This window comes from Onychostoma macrolepis, chromosome 19, assembly GCF_012432095.1.
Source record: "Onychostoma macrolepis isolate SWU-2019 chromosome 19, ASM1243209v1, whole genome shotgun sequence".
Classification (NCBI taxonomy): Eukaryota; Metazoa; Chordata; class Actinopteri; order Cypriniformes; family Cyprinidae; genus Onychostoma; species Onychostoma macrolepis.
The window spans coordinates 28,843,294-28,848,891 of record NC_081173.1 but is presented as its reverse complement, the minus strand read 5'-3'; the positions used below and the strand labels follow the sequence as shown (position 1 = coordinate 28,848,891).

The 5,598-nt window shown below is 35.6% G+C and overlaps 1 long non-coding RNA gene across 1 annotated transcript in view; it reads left to right on the top strand.

The window, feature by feature from the left end:
• Positions 1-1,079: 1,079 nt before the first annotated feature.
• The window catches only part of LOC131526184 (uncharacterized), a 10,076-nt gene continuing 5,557 nt past the window's right edge, over positions 1,080-5,598 (top strand). The window contains exons 1-3 of the long non-coding RNA XR_009267395.1: positions 1,080-1,207; positions 1,486-1,732; positions 3,388-3,553. This is a non-coding gene — a long non-coding RNA (uncharacterized LOC131526184). The remainder of the gene's footprint in view (positions 1,208-1,485; positions 1,733-3,387; positions 3,554-5,598) is intronic.

The window sequence follows — 5,598 nt, the reverse complement described above, 5'->3', positions numbered from 1 at the left end:
CAAACAGTGAGAATTCTGGGTTGGTTGGTTGGTTGGTTGTTTAGTGTTAGTTTCAGGTAAACCATTAGTTAGTTGCAGTGCCGACTTCTGGGGGCCCTACGCAAAACTGTGTCGGGGGGTTGGGGGGTTGGTATGAGTGGTTGAGTGGGGTATGAGTGGTTATGAACGAATGAATGAAACACATTTGTCCGTGTTTCACTCCGTCTTGAATCGCGCTCGTGGAAAGCGCTTGAGAAACAGTGTCTCTTCCGCGGTTCGGCACGCTTTCAACTTTCAGCAAGACTGTACATTACATAATTTGGTTGATTTTTACGTAGAAAGGGCGACAGCGCACCGCATTAAAATAAATTATCAATCATGTTTTCATAACCGCTAGCCAAATTCAAAAACTAAACTAAAATTAAATCATCTTTGAGAGCAAGGGGCCCTACGCAGCTTGCGTATTTTGCGTATAGGGAGGATCGGCTCTGGTTAGTCGTGTAGTTTAGTTTATATCCAGTTTTTATGAAAATCATTCCGTTTTTGAAACAATAAAGGTATTTATTGTTAGTTAGTGGTTGGTTGGTTGGTTGGTTTAGTTAGTAACAGTTGGCACTGTATGTCCAGTTCCCAAAGAGTTTTCCCAGCTATAAGCATTCTGGATTGGTTGGGTATTTAGTTGGTTTTTGGTTGGTTGGTTTTCCAAACGGTAAGCATTCTGGTTTGATTGGTTAGTGTTAGTTTCAGGTAAACCATATGTTTGTAGAAAGAAACAATGAAAGATAAAGATATGGATGGATGGATGTATAGATAGACAAGATTTCAGTTAAACCATCTGTGTGCAGATAGATAGTTAGTTAGGGTTATATCTGTTTACATACGCAGTAGTCTTAGTATTCACTCTCACATACTGGTTCGTTCTTCCCGTGTCTTCTCTCTCACACCCTCCTTCTGTTTCCTGTTGTCTCCTGCTGTCTGTGCCTCTTTCATCAGGTGTTGTCTTTGATCCATCGCAGATCTCTCTCCATCATCTCTTCATCTGTCACTCACGGCAGAGCCGTACTGCAGTGTCAGGTCAGCGCCGCAGCAGAACTTTGAGCGCACTCTCCGGTTCCTCCAGGACACTGCCAGTCAGCGCTGCACCGGAAAGCATGCCAATCACTGCGTTAGAAGCTTCCTGACGCTTCATCAAAGCTGTAGGTCCTGAAGAAGCCTTGCCAGCTCGTTTGTAAGTCGAGTGCTTATGGAACGATTTTCAAAAAAATACACAACAGTGCATGCAATCGCATCTGGAGTTCGCTGACAGCACAACTTGTTGACATGCACTGCCTTCAAAGCACAAAAAATCTGCTTGACGGGTGGTGCAACATCATTCACGTATGACGAGCATAACCCAACACAACCCTTGAGAAATATTCATGGTTCTAAATGAAGTTTTATATTTGGGAGATGATGCATTCTTCTCACATCCTCCGTTTCATTCACAGTCTCCTTCCTGTTCTGCAGGTCGTCCTCAGAAACATCATCACAGGATTCATTTTGAGAAGAATTCCAAAAAAGAAGCAATGTGCATTATACAAATTGATGCTATACAGCCTAAATGGATATTGATCGCGCACAGCGATCAAAGAACGAATAAATCTGAGCAAATAAAGCATGCTTTGCTGAGCGAACGGATGACAGAGAGCATCAGTATGGGAGGTCGAGTACAGAATCATAACCAGAAACGGCAGCGTTTGACCTCTGACTTCAGGTAACATTAGATTTCAGGATGATATCTGGCCGCTGTGTACATGTTTACTGTATCATTTTCTCAGTAAATACCCATACAGCATACTGCATTTACCAAAATGTGCAGTACACACTCCATCTGCTCTGGTTGTTTGTGTTCTTTATGTATCATATGTTCCAAAGTCTCATTTAATAACCTTTATGTTCAATATTAGATGCTGTTTACATATGCTCATTACTCCTGTGGTTAAGATATTTTTATGATCCCTTTTAGTGCTTTACAGTCAGCACACAAATGTATTCACAACCCATTTTGCTCTCTGAACATGACATTTCGAAGTGAACAGGCCATACAGTTGTGTGTGTGTGTGTGTGTGGTGATAGATAGATAGATAGATAGATAGTTTGTTTGCAAAAAGTGAGACTGTAAGTAGACATAAACAGGATCTTAAACAGATCTTAAAAGGATAGTTTACTCAAAAATAAAAATGGTCACCCTTGTGTTGTTCTAAATCTGTACGACTCTTTATTCTGTAAATGTTATTTAAATTGAGAACATTAATTATGATCTAATTTTTGAATATTCTCTGAACAATTTGTAGTGTTGAATGCATTTATCAAGCTCAATTATTCACCAATTTTTTAAATAAATTTTCTAATTTTGTACATTTTGATTTAAACTTTATAGATTCCTTTGTAAAAAAAAAACATAAATTATTTATAAAATACAAAAATATAAATATGAGCCTATAAATAATTTCTTACTTATAAAATCTAAATTTATTTATAGCATTTTTATTTTATTTATAGGATTTTTAATCTATCTATCTATCTATCTATCTATCTATCTATATTTATTTAATTTTATTTAACTTTTCAAAATATCTTTCTTTGTTTTCCACAAAAAAAGAAAGTCATATGTGTTTTGAACAAACAAAACAGCTGGATAAATAAACCACTAACCTGCTCATTTTTGCTGATGATCAGCTTAAAGAAACCATCTAGACTGGCAGCAAAAACCTGCCTGTATTTTCAGCAGGGTTACTTTCTATCGCTCCGTCTCTCTCTCTCTCTCTTTCTCTGTGTGTCTTTGTGAAGCTCTGCCCGGGTGACACTCGTCAAACGGCTGTCATTGTTCATATCTCATTGAGAGGTGAGAGCGTTACACAAACAGGCTGTGACACGACACGGCCGGTGTTAAGTGACAGTGTGTGATCGGCCGTCTGAGAACACGACCTTCTCCAGCACCGCATCTCAAAGCCGGGGCCCTCTAATAAGACTGACCCCTCGCTGTCATGTACCGGCCAGATATTCACCGCGCCGACTGCTTGAGAGGCTGCTGGAGAAAGGATATAAATGTCACTCACAGCATCGCTTGAAAATCCCAGTCTACGTCTGCTTACAGTCCTGATTTTCCAAAAAACTCTACCTCATCATAAATGTCACATTACTGAAGCGAACACAGTTTTATCTTGACCGTAAAAGACTACAGCTGATCGTAAAAATATCTAAACCACAGGAGTAATTCTGCTAATGAGCATATGGCAGCGGCGTCTGATAATGAAGAGAAAGGTCATTAAATGAGACTTCGACATATGATACATAAAGAACGAGGCTGAATGGAATAGATTTTACAGTGCTTGACGATCAAGGTGATGATCTTGTATCTCGGCGTAGTGGCCCTCGGGGAAGTCGACTGTAATTGGACGAACTCATCACCTAATGCGCCGGCAGCGTGGAGCTCCGCCCTTCATCATCACAATGACCTTCATCTGCCTCGACGTCTTCACAACAAGACACAGATCTCGGAAACAGTCAAAGCACCAAACCTCAAACACAAAAGGTTCGCAGAAAATTAGTGTCAGGACACTTTTATGTTGTCTGTGGATGTCACCTTTCCATGAATAGAGTACAAATTGGCATCCCATTAAGGAAAAAAGATTTGAAGTGAGAACAGTAATTATGAGCTAACATTATATGTAACAAATTTTAAATAATGTCTGAACAGCTTTTAGTGTTGTTTGCACTCGTCAAGCTAAACTATTCAACCACGAGTTTAGATTTAAATACTTCAGGTTTGTTTCTAGTATCTTTGGTTGGAAAAACTAAACAGGAAACAACACATTTTTAAATAACATCTGATTAATTTGTAGAATGTTTGTTATTTTCAGAATTTTTAGAATAAGAAGTATTTTTATTTTATTTTATTTTATTTTAGGATTAGTTTTATTTTATAGTATTTTAAACTGTTTAGACATGTAGACATTTTGGTAACAAAGTTGGTAAACAACAAATTTTAAATAATGCATATAGCATAGAGTGTCAACCATGTACCAATTCTAACCTTTTTCAAATTAATCTTCTAATTTTATGAATTCTAATTTAAACTTTTTAGATTCCTTTATAATTTTATTATTTTTTTAAGAATTTTCCAAATTAGAAGTATTATTATTTTATAGAATTTTATTTTATTTTACAGGATTTTATTAAATAGGGTTTTTTTTTTTTTATTTTTTTTAGATTTTAAACTGTTGAGAAATGTCCCATATTTGGGTAACAGGGTTCAAAAACAGCAACTCAACTCAACTTCTAAATGAATAGAAAATATAAAATCTCATATAATATTTAATTTGACCTCCTGAGGTGGCCAAGAACATTTTCTGAAAGTTAAGCACCTTCAATATTACAGTTTTTGAGCTCTTTTTGTGGATAGTGCCAGTTATAAGATATACTCGGGGTGCACTGTGTTGCAAAGGTGATATCCACACAAAAAGCGTCTTGTATTTGCTACCATGAATGGCTTGTGTTTTAGCACTGAGGGTTTTCTCACATAGTGTGTAAGTATCTGCTGCCGGTTTCTATATCCAGACTCAGGTTCATTAGCATCGAGCACTTTAATGTGCTGCACACAGAACAGCAATGAGCTCTTTTATTGGATTGGTGTAATCATATGCAGCCCAGCAGTGACTCCATGCCTCGCTTTCTCTCCGTCTGTCTCTCAGGGAAAGGAAGCCAACGGAAGAATCGACTTGCATGACTTGCAAAGATAGACAGCAAAAGTACAAACATTCCAGTATATATTTGATCATTTGTCCTCAATTGTAAAGAATATTTTTGGAGCTCATTTTAACAGTAAAATATAATTAAAAATCTAATTAAAAATCATTAAAATCTTATTTTATTTTATAGAATTTTATAGTTTTATTTCAAAGGATTATATTTTATTGGATTTTTTTTTATAGGATTTTAAACTATACTATTTTAAACTATACAAAACTCATATTTTGCTAACAGGGTTTTCGAAAGCAGAATAAAACACGATAAACAGGGGGAAAAATCTGAATAATTGGTTGTGTTGACAGCATTCATCAAACTCAGCTATTCAATCATGTACCAATTCTAGCCTTTTAATTAACTTTCTAATTTTATACATTTAGATTTAAACTTTATAGATTCCTTTATAGAATCTTTGATATTTTTAGAATTTTCCGAATAATATGCATTATCATCACCATCATCATCATTATTGTTATTAGATTTTTTTAATAGATTTTTTTTATGATTGGAGTATATATTTTAGTATAGTTGAACATTTATATAGTAAAGAATACCCTTTGGAGCTCATTTTAATAGCAGTAAGAGTGTAAAATATCATAAAAATACAATTAAAATTTGCATTTGTTGCTTAATTTATTTGAATATACAGTCATGGCCAAAAATATCAGCACCCTTGGTAAATATGATCAAAGGCGGCTGTGAAAATTAATCTGCATTGTTAATCCTTTTGATCTTTTATTTTACAAATTCACAAAAAATCTAACCTTTCATTGGATAATAAGAATTTAAAATGGGGGGAAATATCATTATCATTTATTCTCAAATACACGT